Source organism: Saimiri boliviensis, chromosome 3 (genome assembly GCF_048565385.1).
Source record: "Saimiri boliviensis isolate mSaiBol1 chromosome 3, mSaiBol1.pri, whole genome shotgun sequence".
Taxonomy (NCBI): domain Eukaryota; kingdom Metazoa; phylum Chordata; class Mammalia; order Primates; family Cebidae; genus Saimiri; species Saimiri boliviensis.
Genome location: NC_133451.1, coordinates 86,968,290 through 86,994,955, shown reverse-complemented (window position 1 = coordinate 86,994,955; position 26,666 = coordinate 86,968,290). Strand labels below are relative to the sequence as shown.

Sequence of the window (26,666 nt, the reverse complement as noted above, 5' to 3'; positions counted from 1 at the left end):
ATTAAACCTCTGTAAACCCCCCTGCCTTCTTCTGGTACGTAACTCAGAGTGAGAGTGAGCATCTATAGAAGGAGGTCTCAGCAGAAGAGTGACATGATCTTTGGCCTGCTTGTGACATACTGTATAAAGATTTTGGGAAATGCTGTCTAGGATAATCCATCATCAAGCAATTTGGTGTAACCTTGATGACCCTGCTCTTCCAGCACCAGTGTAAACCTGGTACAGCTACTGTTTTGAAAAATTTGTATTTACTGTGTAAAGACCTGTACAGTAAAGAGCAATAAAAATGCAAAATATAAGTTTGTCATATAAATGAAGGAGCATATATATGAAAATGCTGCTTTGGGCAAAATTTGCATAATAACTGTTGAAGTGTACAGACAGTGGGAACAACTTTTCCAAGCTAATCAGCCAGATATTGCAACTTGCAAGTGAGGGCATATGCTGTATATTTCTGTTGGTTGTCATACATTCATATATATCTCTGAATATACTTGTAGCTGCACAATACTTATAATGATTTTCTACTTTGATGCGAAAGAAATTAAAAGAAAATTTAAAAATGAATCTAGATTGAATTAAGTGAAGGAAAGCAACAAGAATCAAGCCAGGGAATAAAAAGTTTACTATGTGATAAGTAAACGATGAGATGAGGTAGTTATCATAAAAATTCCAGAAAAAAAGAGAAAGAAAGAAGAGGGAGGGAAAGAGAGACAGACAGAGAGAGAGAGAGAGAGAGAGAGAGAGAGAGAGAGACAGAGGAGAGTGATCAAGAGTAAAAATTTTGATCATAGTATAAACCACGTCCTACTACTGGTCCCTAGAAAATTGGTGTTTTAAAATATTTTAGCAGTTTATTTCTATTTGCGAAGAACCCACTAGGAACAGAAAAATATAATGAAGTGCTACAAAATGGAAATGAGATAGCTGAAAAGTGTCTGTCTTTGTAGTGTTCAAATCTTATTGAAAAGACATCATGAGGACTGGCAAAATATTTCATAATAGATAAAATCTATAATATTATAAATGAGTGTATATAGAACACACTATCAGAAATCACACTTTTGTAGTTTTGTACTGATAGCTAAACCCTTAAACACTGTTGGTAATAATGAACTATTCAACTACTGTATTTTAGTCTCACTTATGAGGCATGGTTGGGATATAAGTGGCAGGTCAAAATATTAGGAAAGAAACATCCAGAGAAACCAATATGTTAAAGAGAGAAAGTCAGGAGACCAATTTCAAGTAGACAATAATGCAATGTTCAAGAATGGTGTGGCAAACTCAGAAATGAGCGATGATCCAAGTAGATCATATTCCATTACAAAGCCAGAATTTCCCTCTCATCAATTTGGAACATCATTATTTTTAGTGACATGATAAATCTATCAATTAATCAACCAACATATATTTGCTGAGCTCTTATTTTATGTTTAGAATTATAGAAGGTGGAAAAGGAAGACATATAGTTACACATACAGAAATGTATGGTCCAGGTCAGACATGGTGGCTCATGCCTGTAATCTCAGCACTTTGGGAGGCTGAGGCGGGTAGATCACTTGAGATCAAGAGTTCGAGACAAGCCTGACCAACATGGTGAAATCCCGTCTCTACTAAAAATGCAAAATTAGCTGTGTATGGTGGTGCACACCTGTAATCCTGGCTACTTGGGAGGCTGAAATAGGAGAATTGCTTGAACCTGGGAGGCAGAGGTTGCAGTGAGCCAAGATTGCACCATTGCACTCCAGCCTGGGCATCAAGAGTGAAACTCCACCTCAAAAAAAAAAAAAAAAAAAAAAAAAAAGGAAAGAAAAAAAGAAATACATGGTCTAGTTGGTGAGACCTGAGTAGCACATATGAAAGCATAAGAACACAGGATCAAGTTAAATGGTTTGGATAAAGGTAAATTTTAAAAAACCTTTTTGCTTTTTAATTATGAATATTTTCAAATGTTGTAGACATTTTTGAGACAAGATATCAATCACACTCTGTTTGCCACCCAAAGTCTTTCTAAATAAGCTGGAAGGTAAACTGGACCTGGAAGGATGAAGGGAATTTAATAAAGGGAATAGGGAAAGGCCTTCTAGATGGTGAGGATGACTACAGGGGCAGAGGTAAGACTGAGCAAGGCTCAGTTACAGTTACAGATAGGATCCTATACAGAATAAAGGATCTTTATCTGGAACCAGTGGGAAATAATTTTGAATAAGTATCGTGCTTAACAAGCAGAAACTTTAGGTTGGATTCTATAAGTTGAGAATTGCTAATTCTTGACTAGGAGTGTCATGTAAATAGTGTCATACTTATTAGTCTAATAGTAGCATGCATCGAGATTGGCAAAGCAGAAACTTGGGAAGCTGAGACAGAACACAGGCTGTTATGGATTTGAAGAGAAGTTGGCCTGGTGATGCTGCTGTCTAGGTTATTTTATTTTGAACCAGCCAGTGGGTAGTATAAGACATACACAGGATTAAGAACACAGAGTGGTATTTTTATTTCTAGATCCTTGAGGAATCATATATTTATTGTGGCACTGTTCACATTAGCAAAGACTTGGAACCAACCCAAATGCCCATCAATGATAGACTGGATAAAGAAAATGTGGCACATATACACTGTGGAATACTATGCAGCCATAAAAAAGGATGAGTTCGTGTCCTTTGCAGGGACATGGATGAAACTGGAAACCATAATACCCAGCAAACTGACACAAGAACAGAAAAGCAAACACTGCATGTTCTCACTCATAAGTGGGTGTTGAACAATGAGAACACATGGACACAGGGAGGGGAACATCACACACTGGGACCTGTCAGGGGGTGGGGGGGTAGGGGAGGGATAGCAGAGGGTGGGGGAGTAGGGGAGGGATAGCAGGGAGTGGGGGGATTAGGGAGGGATAACATTAGGAGAAATACCTAATGTAGATGACAGAGTGATGGATGCAGCAAACCACCATTGCATGTGCATATCTATGTAACAAACCTGGCACGTTCTGCACGTGTACCCCAGAACTTAAAGTATAATAAATACATTTGTTTAAAAAAAAGATCACACAGTGAGTGAATTCAGTTCCAAGGCCAGAGAAGGATGCACTCCCAGGAACTGAAGAGCCCAGAACTCTAAAACTTGAGGCACTACATCAGTATTTATGTGTTCTCTACATTACCGCTTAAAAAAATGTTTGTTGTAATGTAGTTCCATGTTCCACATCCATTTGTTAGTACTTTCGATGGCCTGCAGTAGGCTGGTTCATGACAACCATAGATCAGAATGGCCAGGTAGAAGGCATGCTTCCTCTTTCACATCCTCCTTGATAACCTATATGAATGATACCCATAGGTAACGAGTCACCACACTCTGAGAAATCAATCATCCTTCTTTTTTTTTTTTTTGAGATGGAGTTTTGCTCTTGTGTTCAGGCTGGAGTGCAGTAGTGGGATCGTGGCTCACTGCAACCTCCATCTTCAGGGTTCAAGCAGTTCTTGTGCCTCACCCTCTTTACCCTCCCGTGTAGCTGGGACTACAGGCATGTGCCATGACGCCCGACTAAATTTTTGTATTTTTAGTAGAGACAGGGTTTCACCATGTTGGCCAGGCTGATCTTGAACTTCTCACCTCAGGTGATCCATCCACCTCGGCCTTCAATTCTAAATTCTGAACACTTTAGTCTTTTCTTTTACATTTCCAGTGCAATCGCTCAGGCCTAACACATTTTTACATCGTATTTTGATGATTTAAAATGCTTCTTACTGTACTTTTTCCTTCTGTGGTAGTTGTGAGAGAATTCCATCTGTCTCCTTTTTCTAATGATGAGGAGTCTTCTGCTTTTGTTACTATGACTGCAAAAATCATTAATTTTAAGTAGAGATTTGGGTTTAACTTTCCTCAGATAGCAAGCAGAAAATGAGTGCAGTTCACCAATAGGAAGTAAACATTTCCTTACATTATTCAGTGATATGTCAAAGGTCTGGTACTGCTCAGAATCAATGATTTAGATGAAATCATTAACGTTGAAAGTTTGGAGAAGCCTCAAATGTATCATAACAGGTTGCCAATAAATGAGATCCAGCTACAGGATTTAAAAGGTTAGAACACTTTGTATTAATTGAAATCAACAAGATGATATTAAAAAGAGAAAAGTCAGATGTTCTTTTTTATGTTGAAGAAAATATAGATGGTCTGAATCAGGCAGTGCCTTTAAATTCCTGCAAGATACAAGTTTCTGAGATTAGTAAGTTATTCTGAACCAAATTTGTCTTTTGTGGAAATCATAAATCTACTAGTAATTCCTCTGGATTCTCACCTTTTAAACTTTCCAAAGATGGGGATGAATGCAGATAGGCTTGGGTGATCTTGGTTAGTAGAAGCTAAATAAAAAAAGCTTTCTCTCAGTTGAAGTTATTATTTTTATTGCCCATATTCTCAAGATTCTACCTGTGTTCTAAGCTTTATAAAAAATTTCTCATGTGTTGCAAGTGTTTATTCATGTGTTTGTCTTAGCTTGTTCATTTGTGGAAGGTAGATAATATGTCTCATTTATAAATTCAGTTCTGGGAAGACATTTATTATTAATTCATTTTTAAAAAATAGGCAAAGCATTATTCAGGTCTACAGGTGATGAATTGTTTCAGTTTTTGTATATCTGAAAACATACTTGCCTTCAGTTTTGAAACGTAATTTTGCTGGATATGATATGATATAATATTCTAGCCTGATTTATTTTCAGTTCTTTAAAGATGTTCTTCCATCTTTGACTTGCATCATTTAAGGCAAGAAGTTCACTGCTATTCTCTACTTTGTTCCTTTGTATGCAATTGGTATTTTCTAGCTGCTTTAAAATTTTTTCTTTTAATCACTAATTTTAAGCCATATGACAAAAAAGTGTTTTGGTGTAGCTTTATTCATGTTTATTGTATCATAGTCACTGCATTCTTCATTTCTAGAAGTTCAGTTTGGGTCTTTTTAATATTTTTTCATTTCTCTTCTTAAGACACTCATTATTTTTCTACCTTTTTGAATAGATGGAATATAGTCATCATAAATGTGCTTGTCTGCTATAGTTAGGTAATCTGCGTTACAAGCTTTGTTTCTATTTATTGATCTTTTTCACCATTATGGGCTGTACTTTTCTACTTATTTACATGCCTGATAATTTTTTTATTGTGGTAAAAAACATGTCTCATAAAAATTTGCCATTTTACTCATTTTAAGTGACAATTCAATTGTGTTAAGTATATTCATAGACGGAGTTTCACTCTTGTTACCCAGGCTCGAGTGCAATGGCACGATCTCGGCTCACCGCAACCTCCGCCTCCTGAGTTCAGGCAATTCTCCTGCCTCAGCCTCCTGAGTAGCTGGGATTATAGGCACGTGCCACCATGCCCAGCTAATTTTTTCTATTTTTAGTAGAGACGGGGTTTCACCATGTTGATCGGGATGGTCTCGATCTCTTGACCTCGTGATCCACCCGCCTCGGCCTCCCAAAGTGCTGGGATTACAGGCTTGAGCCACCGCACCCAGCCTAGAACTTTTTAATCTTACAGAACTGAAAGTCAATATCCATTAGACAGCAGCTCTCTTTTGTTCTGTCTCCCCCATCCCTGGTAACCACTACTGGTTACCTTCTACATCTAAGCATATAGATACTCATATAAGTGGAATTATACAGTATTTGTCTTTTTGTTACTGGCTTATTTTGTGTATGTAATGTCCTCAAAATTCATCCATGTTGTAGTACGTGACAGGATCTCCTTGCTTGTTAAAGCTGCGTAGTATTCCATTATATGTATGTACATTTTGTTTATTCATTTATCATTTGATGGACATTTGAGTTGCTTCCACCTTTTAGTTGTCATGAATAAGGCTGTGATAAACATAGGTTTACAGATACCCTTTGAGATACTGCTTTAAATTGTTTTGAATACACAACCAGAAGTGGGATTGCTGATATGGTAGTTCTATTTTTAATTTTTTTTCTTCAAAGCTGCCATACTATTTTCCGTAGTGGCTGCACCATTTTTCAATCTTACCAACACTGAACAAGGATTCCAATTCTTTTCTAGTTCCCATTTAATATTTGGTTTTTTTTTTTTTTTTTTTTTTTTTTTTTTTTTTTTTTTTTTGATGGTAGCCATCCTAATGGGTGTGAAGTAGCATCTCATTGTGATTTTGCTTTGCATGTCTGTAATGATTAGTGATCGTGACCATCTTTCCATATACTTGTTGGTCATTTGTGTATATATATATATATATATATATATTGAGACAACGTCTCACTCTGTCACCCAGGCTGGAGTGTAGTGGCACAGTCTTGGCTTACTGCAACCTCCACCTCTTGAATTCAAGCAATTCTCCCACCTCAGCCTCCCAAGTAGTCGGGACTATCAGCACGCACCACCATGCCCGACTAATTTTTGTATTTTTTGGTAGAGACAAGGTTTCACTTTGTTGTCCAGGCTGGGTCTTGAACTACTGACCTCAAGTGATCTGCCTGCCTCAGCCTCCCAAAGTGCTGGGATTATGGGTCTGAGCCACCATGCCTGGCTGGTCATTTGTATATCTTCTTTGGAGAAATATCTATTCAAGTCTTTTGCCTATTTCTTAACCAGGTTATTTTATCTTTTGTTATTGAATTGTAGGGAGTTCCTTATATATTTTAGATATTAACCCCTTATGAGATATATAACTTGGAAATATAATATATTTTTGCCTTCTATGAGTTGCCTTTCCACTCTGTTGATTGTGTTCTTGTATAAACAAATTTAAGTTTGATGTCGTTCCATTTATCTATTTTTGCTTTTGTTTTCTGTGCTTTTGGTGTCATAACCAAGAAATACTGCCAAATACAATGTCATGGACCTAATCATCTATGTTTTCTTCTAAGAGTTTTATAGTTTTTGGTCTTATATTTAGATCTTTAATTCATTTTGAGTTAATTTTTGTATATGATGTTATATAAAGGACCAACTTATTTCTTTCACATGTGGATATCTAATTTTCCTCTCACCATTTATTGAAGAGACTGTCCTTTTTCCACTGAGTGATGTTAGCACCTTTCTGGAAGATCACTTGGTGATACATGTGAGGATTCATTTTTGGGTTCTTCATTCTATTCTAGTTGTCCATATGTCTATGTTTATTTTAGTATCACTCTGTTTTGATTACTGTAACTTTGAAACAGGTTTTGAAATCAGGAAGTGTGTGATCTCCAACTGTTTTGTTTTTTTTTTTTTCAAAATGTTTTAGTTATTCAGCCTTTATTGAGTCTCCAGGAATTTTAGGGTGATTTTTTTCTATTTCTGTAAAAAAATGTCATTGGGATTTCAAGAAAAATTGTATCAAATCTGTAGTTAGGTTTGGACAGTAGTGACATCTTAACAACATTAAGTCCTCCAATCTACACACATGGAATATCTTCCCATTTATTTGTGTTTTCTTAATTGCATTCAGTAGTGTTTTGTCATTTGTAGTATACAAGTTTTTCACCTACTTAGGTTTATTCCTAAGTATTTTATTATTTGTAATGTTATTGTAGATATAATTATTTTCTTGATTTTTTTATGATTGTTCATTGTTAGTGTATAGAAGAAATACAACTGATTTTTGTGTTGATTTTATACCATTAACTTCACAGAATTTGTTTATTAGTTCTAACAGGTCTTTTTGTGGTGAAATCTTTAGAGTTTTCTGCATTTAAGATCATCTCACCTGTAAACAGAGATAATTTTACTTTTTCCTTTTCAGTTTGGATGCCTTTTATTTCTTTTTCTTGTGTATTTGCTTTGGCTAGGACTTCCAATACTATGTTGCATAGAAGTATGCCTGGAAACTTCTGACTGGATGCTAGTGATTATGAATTTCACCTGTTGGATGGTAGGAATATTTTTATATTTCTTAAATATTGTTGAGCTTTGTTTTGAAATGCAATTAAGTTATTTGGAGACTGCTCATGTTGAGGCTTACTTTGAAACTTTATTATGTTGGCTTAGAGCTATTGCGGTCTAGGGCTAACTTTTCCCCACTGCTGAGGCAGTATGCTACTAAGCATTCTGCCCAGTGCTCCATGTATTATGAAGTTTGTTCTAACTTCATCTGGTGGAATATGAGATATTCCTGGTTCTCAGTGAGCACAGTGATAATTCCTGGATCTTCTTAGAAGGTTTTATACTAGTCTTACATTTTATATATGTTAATAAGTGCTCAGCTAAAGATTCAAGGAAATTCTGCAGATCTGTACTGTGAATTCTAGCTGTCCTGACTTCCCTGAATTCTCAACTCCTTCTCTTCATCTTAGGGAGACAATTGGGTCTATTTGTTTTTCTCCTCCTTGTGTTGGGGCCTGGAAGTTTTCTCTAGCCAGTAAGCTAGTGTAATTGCAGAGCTAATCTTATTTACTTCACTTTTCTTGGGAATTAACTATCTAGTGCTGCCTTTGGTCCCATATCTGAAAAGTGTTCTTTGTGTTTTATGTAGCTTTTTAGTTGGTTCGGTTGAGTTTTTTCATTGTTTCTGGTCTCTGTTATTCCATCAGGCTTGGAAAAAGAAGTTTCTCATTTATCTCTATATACTCTAAACCACTTAGCAATTTTTATATAAAACAAATACTTGTTGAATATTTTAAAGGAATGAAACTTGGGCTTAAGATTTCTTGTTGATTATTAATTAAATGTTATGGAATACTACAAAAGATTAAATTACAAAAATGAGAACAACTCAAGGCAATGTGAGCTCTACAAAGTGAATTATACTGTACACACACACACACACACACCCCCACACCCACACACACCCATCTGAAAAAATGGGACTAACTTTATTTCTTATTGCTTCTTATGTTGCTAGGAGAAGAACCAATGAAAGAACATTATAGAGAGGTAGATTTATGATGAGTATATGGAAGAATTTTTTTGTTATTTAAAGATATCCCCTTCAAAAATGGGAGGAGTAAAAGAATTGCCCCATACTGAAAGTGTTCGAGAAGAAGTTTAGCAGACACTTGTTAAAGAAGTTCTTTGGGAGTGCGGGTGATCATGGTATGCAAGGAAGGAGAAAGAAGAGGCTTGGTTGGAGTATATGATTGAATTTTTTTTAAGTTTTTGTGATTTTACCACTTGAAAATCTTTAGAAAAGAATAAATGTTACAGTAGTAATATGAGTTTTCAAGATAAAGAAATGCACAAATCAAGATACTTCACAATGGAACACCATTTCTATAGGAAAATTTTAACCCAAAATTTAGAGGTAAGAGTATTAGACTAAATATAGCTGCACTTAATTAAAGTCTGGCTTCTGTAGTCTATTACATGGAGACCTTGAGCTTTTATTTTGAGGAAATCATGATGTAAAGTTAGATGTTTGATATTTAAGAAGCCTATGTTATGTTTTAAAAGTAAATAACCAAGAACAATAGATAATCGTCCCATCAAGCAAGGAAATAAAGAAGATTATTTTGTATTGTAATTGTACTCTAGAGCTGTAAAAGATACTTAAGGGCACAAATCTTTGTATGATTCCATATATATTTACATTTTAATATATTTATATATATTTATGTTTATATATATGGAATCATATAAGGATTTGTGCCCTTAAGTACCCTTATATATTTCTTTTATATGTAATTATATATATGTTTATTTATATATGGAGTTATATATATATATAAATATAAATATATATATTTAATGGTTTTTGAACATCTACATTCAACTTAGATCTCTCTCCTGGGTTCAGACTCATATATTCAATTGATCCCTGGATAGTGCTACTTGGAAGTCCTACAGATAGCTCACACTCAATATGTTTGAAATGGAGCTCTTCATTTTCCTTTTCTAACTGGCTCCTCCTCTAGCTTTTCATTTCTTAGGTAATAAATGGCATACTATCAATTCAGTTGCCTAAGCCCAGAGAACTGCTTTTAATCCTTAGTTTTTCCCTTTCCCTCACACTTACCTTTAAAGAATTACCAAAGTCTCCTAAATTCTTCTCAAATTCCTTTAGTTTTCTCCACTCACATCTACATTTCTGCTACTTTAATTTACCTTCTTACCTCTTTGACTACAACTATGCTGTCATTGGTATGTTGGACTCCAGTGAGATTCTCCTCCAATTAATTCTCCAGCCTATGAGAAAATTCCGTTTTAAAGGGCTAATCTTATTCAGTTACTTCCCTGCTTTAAAGTTTATGCAAAACATAAACAAACAAAACAAAACAAACAAAAAAATCTTCAGTACTTTACCACTAGCCTATTGACTGAAATCCAACTCATGGTTTTCCATCTTAAGCACTACAGCTTCAATTTTCACTATTGCTACTTCATGTTCCAGGCATACTAAACTTTTAACTCTTTAAACAAGCCAGGTTTTCTGTTTCACTTCCCAGCTTTGCCTTATGTCTCAGCCTAAACATTTTATCCCACCTTCTCATCCTTCTGGTCTCAGACTCACACACCTCCCTAGAAGGTAATCCTTGCCTAAAATTCAACTGGGTAGCCCATATTTACTTCCATAGTGTCTTGTGTAGGCAGGCATTATTGTCTCCACAAAAGAGAAAACAGAAACTCTGAGAGATTGACTTGCCCAATGGCTCACAGCTACAAAGTAGAGGGGCTAATTCCTAAATCCCAAACTTCTAGGGCTTATTTCTTTATAGCATCCTGTAGTATGCTTAGTTTCATCTGGTCAAATACACTCTTAAGTATTACAGAATTATTTACTGTTCCTTGAAATTTCCACGTGGGTTAATTCTTCTATTTTTCTACATATTCTCTGTTTCTAGATTAACTTTGTGTTCCTGTATTCCTGGGAAACATTTATTTTCAAGACCTAGTTGTAGAATGTGAAGCATTCACTGGTCCACCCTCTCTCTTCAAGGTCATTATGAGGTGTTTTCGTACTTAGTTTTTGCCACTTTTATGAGGTTAATGCTACCTATTGAAATGTCCTATTATATGTTTGTCTTTCCTGTTAGACAGTAAGCTTCCTGAATACAGGTATTTGTCTCCATCACTTCTAGATCCCTGGCACCCAGTACAATGACCAACACATATTAGTTTCTATATATTTTAAACCAAATCATGGAAGCACATGTAAATAATACTCACATGTTTATTTTTCACATTTCTTTTCTCCATGACAGCATGCAAGTTGTCCACTTTGTCATCAGGATAAGGTATGTAACCTATCTGTGCAAAAAAGGGCCTTGCATAACTTTTCAAAGTTTCCAGTTCCAAGACATTGTTACTATAGCTAGGTATTTATATGTGTGTTAACTGCTGCACTGCTGCATGGGAGTTTATATTCAGGCTTTTCTGTTTTCATATATTCTCAATATGAGATTGTAGGAATTAATGGAGGCTTCTTGTGTTTTTATTACATGCAAACACACACACACACACACACACACACACACACACACACACTTATTTCCAGCCTTTCCAATATTTCCTTCAAGCTGGGGAACTGAGAGCTGTATGAACAGGGAGGGTGGTGAAGAATGAGGAAAAGCAACCAAGGTTTTGTGGTTGAGTGACATGAAGAACTTCCTCCTCTGTCTGCTCCTCCCAACTCTAGTCTTTGTCTCCATCTAGGCAATGGGGTGAGAAGAAGCTGCATTGATGGAGAGGCTGCTGTAGGAGCTTTTGTATCAGGTGGAGTGCCCATTCTCTGTGTTGTTTGAACACAGACACACACAACTCCCTCACGCTCCATGGTTTGCAATGTGCTGCAGCAGCTTGCTTTTTGCACAAATGTAAAATCAACCAATCATTGTGTGTGATGGTATGGAGATTTGATGGCTTCCAATCTCCAAGTACAGGCATAACTCAGGTATAGGACAATGGTATTGCCTGGTAGGTCTAGCTCAGCAAGTGTTAGTTTTCCTCTCCTTTTCCCTTACTTTCTCCTTTCTTCCCAATCTGTTGGTTCAATTGTTAATGGGCTATGAAATTCTCCAAATATAAGGAGTAAAGGAGAGAAGAAATACAAGGGAGCATAATAGCTTCATTGTACACTGGAAGTAGAAAGCATATACTTAAAATGCTGAGGAGTATATTTTGAAATTCTTTACAAAGCTTGTCATCAAACCTTATAATAGGATTTTTCTTTCTGAAAGCTTGTGAAGCTTTATTGTTCCAGTTTGCTCCCTGTCCTTTGGAAGCTGCTACTCCAAGAGAGGCATCCAAGCTCCTCTTTAGGTCCTGATATGGTTTGGCTGTGTCCCCACTCAAATCTCATCTTGAATTGTAGTTCCTATAATCCTCAAGTGTCGTGAGAGGGATCCAGTGGGAGGTAATTTAATCAAATGGGGTTTACTCTCATGCTGTTCTGATAGTGAGTTCTCATGAGATCGGATGGTTTTATAAAGAGTTTTTGCCCCTTTGGATTGGGACTTCTCCTGCCTACCACTGTGTAAGACATGCCCTTGCTTCTCCTTTGCTTTCTGCCATGATTGTGAAGCCTACCCAACCAGGTGGAACTGTGAGTCCATTAAACCTCTTTCCTTTATAAATTACTCAGTCTCCAGTATTTATTAGCAGTGTGAGAACAGACTACCACAGGTCCTAAATCAGTGGTTCTTAACCCTGACCACATGTTTGAATTACCTGAGGCACTTACTGCAATTATTTTTAAAGTTTCTAAAAACACACAGCTGCTGGGGCCCCAACGTACACTTATTTAATCAGTATCTCTAGGGATGAGGGCGTGACATTGGTATTAAAACAAAATTCTCTAAGTTATTACAGCAATGATTGCAAAGTTTATCTAAATAATAATGTCAATATGATGTTCATGCAATGTCTGATTGATAGTAATAGTTGTGTAGTAACTTTAAAAAGGACATGAACCAAGGGTAAATTAAATGGACAAAATGTAGAAAGGGTGTATATTATTTTAAAATATTATTTGTAAACCCTATGACAAAGCAAGGCCAAAAACAATCTATAAATATGATAAATTCTAGCATGAAGAAGAAAACCACTCTTTCTTTTTCTTTTTCTTTTTTTTTTTAATGAACCAGATGGAGCAGCATTGGGAGGTTGCTGATTGGATTCAATGAAAGGTTGAAAAATATGCATTTTCTTTGTGAATTAGAGAAATCAGTCATAGAGTTAACATTTCCAAGAATAAGAAACTAAAAATAATAAAAATATGGCATACTAAATTCAAGGCAGCAGGTAAAGAGGTGTATTTATTGGTATAACTTGAAATATTAACCCCTTGGAAACAGCAGATATCTCTTTAGTCAGAAATGGAAAAGAGCTATTATCAGATAACAGCGCCAATTCTCCTGGGAGCCTCCTGGATTGTGTCTAGTCCCCAGATAGGGGATAACACACTCCTCCCAGCCTGAAGGCCATCCTCCTAAGTACTCACTTGGCAGGCATCCTGGAAAATGGTAGTGTTGTAAAGGCTAAGTTACTCTTCTCAGAGATCTCTATTAGACATGATAAAGAAAAAAAAAAGCTCAAAGCACAAACTGTATACAATCGAACGTACATTTTAAAAGATGGTACTTGTGAGTATTTTATGTGGTGGGTCAGATTTTCATTCTGTGAGATTCAAAAGAAGAAAAGAACTCTTTGACTTGAGAACCTCGCTTATTGTTTTTAGTGATGGCATTTAGAGGCAAGTGATCCAAGAGGCAATGCATTTGAAGATCGTGATTTTATAAGAAATGGAAGTTTCAGGTGTCAGTAACCCATGTTGCACTGGCTTCAGGTGATTGTTGACTGTTATTTCAAAGTACTTGAACACTCTTATTTGTAGAAAATAAATCCAGTATAAACTTTTGCTGAAAACGGAGGTTCCTTTTTCTTAATTGCAGCAAGCAAATGTCTACTATCAATACATTGACAACAAAAGGAAAACATGAAAAAAAAAAAAAAAACTCAGCCTCTTTGCTGGGACCAAGATGACTGATTTATATCTTCAGAATGACTTGCCAGATAAATATAATTATTAACTTAAAACTTATTACAATTTCTCAAAAAATGATTCCAAATTGTCTCAACAATGAAAACCTTGCTAGATCACAGATCTTGATCAATTTATTTTGAACTATTCTTTTCTTTTTCTTTTTGCATCTCTCTTTTTTTTTTTTCTGCATAGAAACCCATCACCACTACCAGTTAGGAAAAAAAAGGCATATTTCCTCAAAGGCTTATTATTTTCTAAATTGGCATTGTTAAGGAAGATTTCAATAATCTTCCAATGATGTAAAAAATAAATGACATCCTTTTTAAGATGAGCTGCTTCTGAAACAAGGTTTATGTATTTTTGTTTTAGAAAGATACTGATCCTCAGCCACAACTATTTGTTTTCAGAAGAGTAAGTTTTAAAATCTCCCCATTTTATGTGCTCAAAAGTTTTAGTAACTTTTAATATTTTTTCTCTTTAACTTTTGCTCAATATATACCTTAAATTTGATGGCCAAATACTATTGTTAGCTCAAAAGGGCATGACTGCTGCTTGTTCTTGGGGGCTCTCTTGGTTGTTTTGAGCCATGACTCAGAGCAAGAGGTCACTTGGTGGAGACTATGCTGTCTTCCCTGGTGGCGGTGGTAGGCGCAGAAGCATCTGCTCTGAAGAGCAGGTCCCTGCCTGCCTGCTGTGTCAGGATTCAGAAATATAGCGGCTGTAACTTATGATCCGACTGGGGATGCCTAGAACTGAACTTCACACACAATTAGCAGTGGGCCAAGCTTCCTTGTCACAGCCCTGGGTTTTAGTTTGGGTGAGGGTTGTCACTGCATAGCCAGAATCTGAACAATTTAAGAGCCCTCTAAAGGGAAATGGGCCATTTTATAAAACACAGACATAAATTCCTACCAAGAAGGTGATGTACTTTGTAAGATATAGTTCATGACTTTATTACAATATTGCTTTAAGTTCATAACTTTATTTATTTTACACTTGAGAAGTGATTATTTCAAAATACACTTTAATTTGTTAATATCATCCTTTGTTTCAGGAAGAATTCAATTTATTTGGCTTAATGGAAATGCAACAAGACAGATAAAATGTAAGCACGAATGGATGAAGAAAAGAAGATGTAATGCACACAGGATAATTATCTCTACATAAATTCATAGTAGTACTTAATTGTAAGTAAAACTAGAAAATAGCACATATTGTTTGTGAAACAAAAATGATTTAGGTCTCTTTTATTATAATGTACTAATATTTAAAAAGAGATATTACTGTTAACATATGTTTAATAATAGCATTTAAAATTAGAGTGATCTTTGTTTATCTTTCTTTTCTAGGACATGGAGAAAGTCATAGCATAGAGAAAACACCATATTGGCCTAAGTTTCCCAGAATTTTCTTAATGAGCATGTTAACTATGGTTATGATAAGAAATATTTGAGAGCATGGCACTGTCATATAATATAAATGCTTTCAACATACTTATGTATTCTATGTATTTTTCACATTCGAATACATGGAATCAACATTTATATTGTTTTATACTTCATATTAAACATTATACATATGTACATATTTTGAATAACGAAATTCTATTGGCACCAAAGAACTAAGGAGAAAATGTGACACCAACAGAGAGAAAGTGTTTTTGGGAGCACTTTTCACATCTGAATGCTGTTCACAGCTAAAGATAAGAACAAAAACAAAAAACAAAATTAGAACATGACAAATACAATGTTTATGGATGTACATGCTACCTTTGGATTTTAACATTTATAAAAATAAACAATTCTACTCCCCACTAATACAAAACAGAAACAAGATTAAAAACCCTCCTCCAGTAGAATATTTGAACAGAAAGAAAGACAGTGGAATGAGGATTTAATTTGTTTTTGCCAGATAGAAAATTTCCTTCTCTAAGTTTTTAATTTATGTCATCATACACTTTGTTATGTTAAATAAAACACTATTTAAAGTAGGCACAGTAACAGTGACTGAGATAAACACGTAAGTATTGAATTCTACCAGGTAGAGTTATTTTGTTATGCTGGTTATCAGAATAGCAATAAATTCTTAGGCCTAAAACTTCTACCTATGTAAGAGGAGGCTGTGAAATACAAAACATTTAAGTATTGCAGTGGATAACTGCCTTTAAAATATAAAAGAAGAGCATAGATGTTAGAGAACTGTTGATTAAAGAAACCCAAACCCACAGTATATATTTCTACAAGAATAGTTCTTCTGGGAGAAATATTGTTTTAGGTCTCAAAGGAAGGCATGCAAAATTTGTGAATTATTGTTGGGGAAAGAAAGTGAAAGGCCCGTATAAGCACTGAAGTGAAAATGTAAAACATGATTCCAGGCAGCTCTAGCTGCCACAGGGACTACTATGATTAGCACTGGCCTTGACACCTTGTGGTCCACTGGGCTTGGAAGTAAGGATTTATCTTAAACGATCACCTTCAGCTTCAGTTATCTTACTTCTATGGCTTATACATCAAAATAAACAGATCCTATATAGGCACATAGGAGTCAGAATCAACTATCCTCAAGTCAGCCAGCAACTGAGTAACTTCAGTTTCTGTTTTACAGAAGGCTCTTATGGGAAGTTTGATGCTTTTTTTTTTTTTTTTTTTACCAGCCATTCATTATTAGGCACAGACATGATATCAAAGCCAATTATCTCTGCAATGTTGAATAAAGAATAGCAACAGTTGGAATGAAAAAAGTACAAGATTCTCATGAAGATCTGGCTTATGATTGGGAGAAAAATGAGTTCATTAATTTTTGTAAGCAAATATCTTTTAAAAGTGTAATCAGTGTTGTATTCAAGAGGTAAGATGAGAAAATGTTCATGTAACCAGTATAAAAAAGGAACAATGATTTCCCTAGCTACTTATTTCACAAAGACTAAACCTAAATAGTAGACATTTTAAAAGATGGGTTGAGAACATTATATCGTACCACAAATGTAAGTGATAGGAAGAACCTGATATCACCATACACATTCACTTTAAACATAGATGGAAAACATCAAGGTCAGTTCAGCATAAGCACTTGAAAAGTGTTACAATTACTTCTGTTTTATAGAATATTATCCTGACAAATGTTAGGACAAACAAAAAATTTACTTGTTTTAAAATGCTCTTGGATTCTACTTTCTAAGCAAAAACAAGAAACGGAAATCATAGAAGCATTAATAAGGAGAAAAAACTTGAAAAACCATCACTATACTGGCAAATGCATTAACAGTGGTCAAGTGTACTTAGACATATGGGCTTTCCAGTTGATCAGGTGAGCAGAAATAGGCTACTAGTCTATTTTCTAAGACGATAAATAGAAATAAAAGTAGTGGTAGGGAGATAAGGACCTAGAAGGAGGAATTCTTTTAAACATTGTCTTGGCTGCTTGATGTCTTATTTGTGCAAACAGTGTGTTTATCCCATGAGAGAAAACACTGAGGAGCACAAGGGTAATAGCACCATTAGTTAACGTGGAGGCCTTACTTATTAGCTTTATTACTGTAAATACTAATGATTCCTGAATAGGCGTTTTGTCTTTAACTTGAGATTCATTCCTTCATAACAGCTATATGACAACAGAGCAAGCTCTGAGGAGTGAGATTTGAGAGCCTAGAGAAAAAAAAAATCAATAAAACTAATTTGAGAACTCATCTGAAGTAAATACAAAGTCATAAGCAGAGTTTTAAAATATATATTGTTATTTAGGAATTCATATTGTGCTTTCTTTCACAGTGTCTGCAAACTAAAGAATAATATGTTGCGAAAATTTTCATTTACAATATCATTAATTGTAACAGGTAACACTTGTAAAAGCCTAAATCCATGCAAGATAATGTTTTATGTGCTTTATAGTGTTAACTTACTGAATTCTCATTGTAGGTTGAAGTGGGACATGGGTACTATTATTATCTCCATTTCACAGAATGAAGAAATAAGCATAGGTAGTTTAAGTAACTTGCTCAGTGTCTTATAGCCAGTCATTAGAGTCCAAGGCAGGTTTTGAACTCAGGCAACCTGTTTCCAAAGTTCATGCTTAACTGCTATATGACAGCTAAGTGCATAGTTTATTCCAACTAGAAAAAAAACCCATTGGATTATGACTTATCATTTAAATATATCTTCAGAGGTGTTGCTTTTGGGTAACTATTGTTGTGTGACCAACATTTCCTGATAAAAATGAAGGAAAATGGTTTGTGACATTGAAAACCCTATCTGTATGTTTAGTAAGCGTGGACAATCAGAAAACAAATATAGAAGGCTTAGTTTTCAGGAATGTTTTAGGTTTCTGCATTTTCAACTGAAAGATATAACTTACTTCTTAGCTATCATACACCCATAGGAACATAAAAAAACACAATTAGAGAAACAGGCTACCAGATGTAAAAAGTCTCTCGTCTCTCGGTGTCTCCACCCTGCTGTCAGAGCTGTTAAGTTTTCCAGCAGGAGGGGTGGTGGTAACACCACTTTGGTAACAGCTCTTAAGGAAAAAGCCACCTGTGAAATGAATACATGAAAAGGGAATCTCTCTGTCACGGTCCTTAGCAGCATGGGATGGTTTGAGGGAATGGTCCAGACTAAGTATAGTAGGCAGGGGTACTAGGACAGGCTACATTAATTCTCACCAGCAGACATCCTACCTCCACTGTGGGTCTGAAGAGCAATGAAATATGGGATATATATTCAATTATCAGGATGTGAGGGGAATTAAGGGAGCAAAAGAACCTAGTAGTAATTCAGTTAAAGTGAGGTAGCCTGGCGAGGTAAGAGGGGAAATGAACATTTTACTTGATTCTAACACATTTAATTTGTCTTTCAACTAATACACAGAGGTAATAATTTCAGACAATAGAACATTCTATTTCAGACTCTGATTAGACCTAGCCACTGGTTTTTTTTCCTCCCCAGGGTTAACAAGGATCAGTCATAGCAGTAATTTCCTATGAAAAAGAAATCCTATCAGGCTCATGTCTGGGTCTATGGAGCTGATGGATTGTTTCTTTTTTTATGGAGCCAAATCATTTTTGTAGGAATCAGCTTTCAAGTGTATAAATTTCAGTTTGGAGATTACTTCTTGCAATATTGCTTTCAGTAATTCTTTTTTAAACATTAATTAGCTGAATAAATCCACCAAGGAACACAGTGTTTCTGCAAAATAATACGATAATTTGTATTGAAAGTGTGATTGAATACTGGGAAGAAATAAAAGAAACAAAAAGGTCACAAAGTTATAGCTATTCAAACTATGGGATGAAAATATACCTTCTTTTGTTTGATCTAATATATGTATTTTTCATCACACTTTCTCTTTCTATTCCTCTATTCTCTCTCAATTTAGACAGTGTCTCCTCTGTGTATTTTTTACAAAGATTCCAGTTGTGACTCACAATTCAGAACGAATGCTGACAGCCTACAGAAAAAATTCTCAATTACTGAGTTAAATTTTAGCATTAACAAAAAGTAAGCCTTTTCCTGCTATTACATTTTTTTATTTTTTATTTTTTTTGAGACAGGATCTTACTCTGTTGCCCAAGCTGGAATGCAGGGGTGAAATCTCGACTCACTGTAACCTTCGTCTCCTGGGTTCAAGTGATCTTCTCACAGCCCACCAAGTAGCTGGGACTACAGCACATGCCACCATGCCAGGCCAATTTTTGTATTTTTTTTTTTTTAAGCAGAGACAGGGTTTTGTCATGTTGCCCAGGCTGTCTGGAACTTTTGAGCTCAAATGATCCGACTGCCTTGGTCTCCCAAAGTGCTAGGATTACAGATGTAAGCCACTGCTATTACATTTTTTTATCAATATTAGGGTGCCATCAGGCCTCTTTTTTATAGGCCAACAGGTTTTTATTGCTGTGATACTTACATTTTGAACATTTTAATATATATATGTATGTGTACATATATGTATAGATATATGCACATGTATATTTAATGTGTGTGTGTATATATATATGTGTGTATATATATGTGTGTGTGTATATATATATATATATATATATATATATTAGAGACAGCATCTGGCTATGTTAAAGAAGCTGGCCATGAATTCCTGGGCTCAAGGGATTCTCTCACCTCAGCCCTCAGCTTCCCAAGTAGCTAGGACTACAGGCATGCACCAGTGTGCTGGCTTGATCAGTTATATTTTATGAGCACAAAAATGAAATCCAATGGACACATGAGACACATCAAGATAAATGTAAATATACTCAATGAGGCTATGAAAAGTGGCTTTTGCCTTACGTTGAAGGAACGTTCAGTAACATTTTATATAAAATATAGAATTTAGGTCAATTAGCAATCAGGTATATTCTTTGAGTTTTTGTTGTTGTTGTTATGGTAACAGATTTGCAATGAAGCAAATGCCTTGTTATAGATTGTGAGTTACAACATTCATTGATAAAATGCCTGGATAATGCAGAAAACAGAAGAGCTATGATGAAGTGGAGCTGTAATAGAAATTCCCTGATCTAGGTTTGGGTCCTGGCTTGCCACTTAAAGTCTTGCTGGAGTAAGCCAACTTGTCTGTCTGGGGTCCATTTTTATTACCTGTTCAATGGGGTAGTAATTGATAGCTCGTAAGTTTTTGTTTGTATATTTTAGTGTGGAGTAAATAACACAATGCCCATTAAAGGATTATTATAAGTTTTAACATGTGATAGTCAAATCTATGCTTTGGCACCCATATACCCACAAGAACACTTCTTGAGTCAAACAAGAACACATTAAGATTGGGAGTGAACTCTGATGTTGAAAGTGAATTATCAGAATCCAAATGTAAAGCTTTAAGATGTAGCTATTGGAGATTTGTCTCTAAGCTTAGCAGCAATGACATATGTAATAGTCATGTAATGAAGAAATACTGACAAAAATTTAAGAACAAATAATATCCAAATTTAAAATAAATGACTGCCTCTGTTAATGAGAAGGAAGAAAGAGAAGGGAAGAAAGAGCCCATTTTTTTTGTCCTCACGTATCCATAAATGAAAGCTGATGACGAACATCTATCTGAACTAAACTTTTCTTCATTTCTTCCTGCAGGAAATTATGTTTAAATCTGTTATAGAAGAAAAACACAATTCTAAGTTTTACATAGAAAACACACCAAAAACTTCTATAAAACTAATCCTCTTCTTTTAGCACCTATTAAATTGTTTTATAATTATTTTTTACATGCCTAGCACTTCTACCAGACAATGAATCGTATTCTCCAGAGACATGAATGGAAGAAAAGAGAAAGAGAGATAGAGAAGAAAGTTGCCTGTGCTTCATTCATTTGTAAGCATTTATTGACTACTTTTTATCTCATTATTTTTTAACTTTTAGTGAAAAAGGATATATGTGCAGGTTTCTTAGATAAATCACATAGGTAATTACATTTTGTGGGGATTTGTTATTGAGATTATTTCATTACTTTGGATTGAAATTGTTTGGTTATATGTCAACTTTATGTTTATTTTTTTAAGGAACTGCTAAACTGTTTTCCACAGTGGCTAAAATATTTCACATTTCCACCAGCAAAGTGTAAAGCATTTCAGTTTCTTCACATCCTTACCTACACTTGTTATTGTCTGTTTTTGCTGATTCTAGTCATCCTAATGTGTGTAAAGTTATATCTCATTGTGCTTTTGATTTGCATTTCCCTAATGACTAATGGTATTGAACATCTTTTCCTGTGCCTGTTGTCATTTGTATATCTTCTTTGAAGAACAGTCTGCTCAAGTTCTTTGCTTATTTTTCAGTTGGGTTGTTTGTCTTTTTATGGGTGGGTTCTAAGTGTTCCTACATATTTCGAATACTAAACACTTATCAGGTATATGATTGTAAATATTTTCTCCCATTCTGTAGGTTGTCTTTTCACTTTCTGAGTAATGTCCTTTGATGAACGAGTTTTTAATTTTGATGAAATTCAAAGTATCTATTTTTTCTTTTGTTGCTCACATTTGGTGTCACATCTAAGACTTCTTTTTTTTTTTTTTTTTTTTTTTGAGATGGAGTTTCGCTCTTGTTACCCAGGCTGGAGTGCAATGGCGCGATCTCAGCTCACCGCAACCTCCGCCTCCTGGGCTCAGGCAATTCTCCTGCCTCAGCCTCCTAAGTAGCTGGGATTACAGGCACACGCCACCATGCCCAGCTAATTTTTTGCACCTTTAGTAGAGATGGGGTTTCACCATGTTGACCAGGATGGTCTCGATCTCTGGACCTCGTAATCCACCCGCCTCGGCCTCCCAAAGTGCTGGGATTATAGGCTTGAGCCACCGCGCCCGGCACATCTAAGACTTCTTACTAAAGCTGAGCTCATGAAAATTTACACCTGTGTTTTCTTGTAAAAAATTTATAGCTTTATCTCTTATATTTTGGCTCTTGTTCCATTTTGAGCTAATTTTTGTATATGGAGTAAGGTAACCAGTTCAGCTTCATTCTTTTTTATGTAGTTAGCCAGTAGTCCCAGAACCATATATTGAAGACACCATTCTTTCCCCATTGAATGGTCTTGGCACCCTTGTAAAAAATCAATTGACCATAGATGTTTGGGTTTGTTTCTGGACTCTTCCTTTTGTTGGTTTTTATGTCTATCTTCATGCCAGTGCCACATTCTTTTGGCTTCTGTAGCTTTGTAATAAATTTTGAAAGTTTGTTCTCCTTTTTCAATTTTCTTGGCTATTTGGGGCCCTTTGCATTTTCATGCAAATTTGAGAACAGGCTTTTCAATTTCTACAACAAACATAAAAACAAGCAAAGCCACTGGGCTTTTGATAGGCATTGCATTGAATCTGTGAATCAACATAGGGAGTGTTGTCATCTCAAAAAATATGAAATCTTCCAATCTATAAACACAGATTTCGTTTATATATTTGGTCTTTTAAAATTACCTTCAATAATATTTTGTATCTTCTGGTGCACAAAACATGCACTTCCTTGATTAAATGTATTTTCTGTTATTAGATTCTTTTTGATGACAGTGTAAATAAAATTGTTTTCTTGATTTTATTTTCAGATTACTCACGGCCAGTGTACAGAAATATAACTTATTTTTATATGCTGATCTTGAATCCTGCAAGTTTACTGAATTTGCTTATGAATTCTAATTTTAGACTTAAGTTTTCATATGTAAGATTATGTCTTCTTTGAATAGAGTTTTGCTTCTTCCTTTTCAACATGGATGATTTTTATTTCTTTTTATTGCCTAATTACTCTGCTAGAACCTCTACTACCGTGTTGAACAGAAGTAGCAAAAATGGACATCTTTGCTTCATTCTACTCTGATTGGGAAAGCATCTGGTCTTTCACCATTAGGTATGATGTTAACTGTGGGTATTTCTGTAGACTCTTTTTTATCACATTGAGGAAGTTCCTTTCAATTTGTAGTTTGTTGAATGTTTTTATCATGAATAGGTGTTGGATTTTGTCAAATGCTTTTACTGCATCCTTTGAAATGACCATGCAGTTTTTATTCCTTCATTCAAATAATAGAGTATATTACAGTGATTGATTTTTATGTATTGAACGAACCTTTTATTTCTGGAATAAATCCTGCTTAGTCCTAGTGTGTGATCCTTTTGCTATGCTGCTGGATTTGATTTGCTAGTATTTTGTTGAGAATTTTTGGGCTATATCCACAAGGCCTATTTATCTGCAGTTTCTTTTCTTGTGATGTCTTTGTTTAGCTTTGGTGTCAGGGTAACACTCATGGCTTCCTGCATGAGTTAGAAAGTGCTCCTTCTTTTTGGACAAGTTTGAGCAGGATTGACGTTAATTGGTATTAATTTTTCTTAAAGTGTTCAGTAGAATTTACCAATAAAGCAATCTCTTCTTAGCCTGTACTTTGTTGGTAGTTTTTTGATTATTGCTTCAATCTCTGTACTTGTTATAGGTCTATGATAGTTTCTATTTTTTCTTGATTCAGGTTTGACAGCTTGTATGTTTTGGGATTTGCCCATTTCACTTAGGTTATTTAATTTATTGGCATATAATTATTCATAGTATTTTTCTGTAAGGTCAGTATTAATAACCTCACTTTTTTTTTCTTTTCTGAGATTGGTTCTCACTCTGTTTCACAGGCTGCAATGCAGTGGTGCTATCACAGCTCATTGCAGCCTCCATCTTCTGGGCTCAAGCAATCCTCCCACCTCAGCCTCCTGAGTAGCTGGGACTACAAGCATGTGTCACCAAGCCCAGATGATTAAAAAACAATTTATTTTAAGATCTGGGGTACATATGCAGGATGGGCAGGTTTGTTACATAGGTAAATGTTTTCTATGATAATTTGCTGTGCTTATCAACCTTTTACCTTGGTTTTAAGCCCAGCATACCTTAGTTACTTTTCCTGATGCTCGTTCTCACCCTGCCCCTGCTCACCAGCCCCAGTGTGTGTTGTTCCTCTCTCTGTGTCTATGTGTTCACATTGCTCAGCTCCCACCTATAAGTGAGAACATGCAGTGTTTGGTTTTCTGGTCCTGTGTTAGTTTGCTGAAGATAATGGCTTTCAGCTCCATTCATGTCCCTGCAAAGGACATGATCTCTTTCCTTTTTATGGTTGCATAGTATTACATGGTGTGCATGTACTGCATGTACCAATTTTCCTTTTCCAGTCTATCATTGATGAATGACCCCACTTTCGTTTTTGATTTTAAGTCTTCTTTCCTTTTTTCTTCATCAGTCCAGCTGAAGTTTTGTTAATTTTTCTTTTTCTTTTCTTTTCTTTTTTTTTTTTTTTGAAACAGGGTCTTGCTCAAATCACCCAGGCTGGAGTGCAGTGGTATGATCAGAGCTCACCATAACCTCAAAATCCTGGTTGATCCTCTTGCCTCAGCCAACTGAGTATCTGGGAATACAGGTTCATGCCACCATGCTAGGATACTTTTTAAATATTTTGTAGAGATGGGATCTTGCCATGTTGCCCAGACTGGTCTTAAACTCCTGGCTTCAAGGGATCCTCCCTTGTACCTTTGCTTCTCAAAGTGATGGGATTGCAGGTAGAAGCCACTGCGCCCAGTTTGGTTTGTCAATTTTGTTGAGTTAGTCAAATAATCAACTTTTTGTTTCATTGATTTTCTATATTAGTTTTCTATTCTCAATTTCTTCATAGGGGAAATTGTTCCATAGTCTTCTTTTCATCTAATGTTTTTGTTTGATTCTAATATCAGGGTAATTCTTGGGTTGATAAATCATTTGGGAAATGTTTCTCCTTTTACTTTTAAGGAGACTCTGGAATGTAAGACATTGTCTACTCTGTACATTTATTAAAGCCTTTGATATTCTGCTCAAGATCAGATCCATACATGTTCAGCTCATGATGAAAGCCAGGAGTTCATAAAAAAATATATTGGGTTGCTTTCTTGAGCTCCCTCCTCTTCTCAATGCCCTTGACGCATCTCTTTCCTAGAACTTCCCTTCTTGGTCACCTTGCTAGCACATTGGGTCTTAGTTATGTGCTTTGCTGCATACTTTTCATAACTGTGCCTGCCCCCTAGACCAAGAAAATAAATGGGAAAAGAATACCAGGGTATTTCAATCATCTTGTCACCAGTTGAGATTCCCCTTTCATTCACTTGGACTAGAAGTTCAAGAATGAGAGCTTCCTTTGGAATTCTTTTTATTGCACCCAGGAGATGGTTCTAGGTTTCTGGCTGCAAATGTAGGACAGGAGATATCACGGGGAAAAAATGTTAAACTCAAATCTGGTTCAGTGGTCCCTTGAGTTCTCTCTAGCTGCTCTATGCATTCATCCAGTGATTTTAGTTGCTTTTAGTGGGTGGGTCATGGTGGAGTACACTCAGCTCGTCTTGAATAAAAGCAGATTTCTCTTTTTCATTTATTTATCTTGTTTTGTTTCTGAGAATTCTTTAAAGTGGTGATGATGAAGAGATGTGGGAAAGGAAACAAAGAACATTTATTCCACATTCCTCTCCATCCAAATATTATATAATCAGCCTTTGCTCTTTATTTAAGAGAATTCTTTGCAAAGGAATCATGGATATAAAAAACGAACTAATTTACATTTTTTTTTTGAGACAGAGTCTCACTCTGTTGCCCAAGTTGTAGTGCAGTGGCATGATCTCAGCTCATTGCAAACTCTGCCTCCCAGATTCAAGCAATTCTCCTGCCTCAGCCTCCCGAGTAGTTGGGGACTGCAGGTGCATACCACCATGCCTGGTTAATTTTTGTATTTTTTTTAAAGTAGAGGTGGGGTTTCACCACATTGGTCAGGCTGGCCTCAAACTGCTGACCTCAGGTGATCCACCCGTGTTGGCCTCCCAGAGTGCTGGGATTACAGGGATGAGACCCTGGCCCTAATTTACATTATAGAAATGTCTTGTATCTTACTGTATTGAAGATGCATTCCTAAGGGGAGGGAACCCTAAAATCAAAAGCGGATGAACTCTTTCCTGGTTCTTGCCTGAGAAAGAAGTTATATTTGGATAGACGACTATTTTCTCTCTTTGCTTTAACCAGATCATTCTGACACTAAGAATGTTTGGCTTCGTATTTAGCCAATTGCAATGTAAGTATTTTCTGAAGCAAACTCAAGGCTGTGTAAGTCAGTTTTGTGTTGCTATGACAGAATACCACAGACTGAATAATTTATATAAAAAAAGAAATTTGTAATTTTGGATGCTGGCAAGTCCAAGGCTGAGGTGCTTGCCTCTTGCAAAGGTCTTCCTGCTACATCATCCTGGGGCAGAAGGCAGCAGGGCATTAGTATTCGAGAAA

General features: G+C 35.7%; 1 pseudogene; it reads left to right on the top strand.

Moving 5' to 3' along the window:
• The window catches only part of LOC101047435 (large ribosomal subunit protein uL10-like), a 207,105-nt pseudogene that overhangs the window by 119,219 nt on the left and 61,220 nt on the right, over positions 1-26,666 (top strand).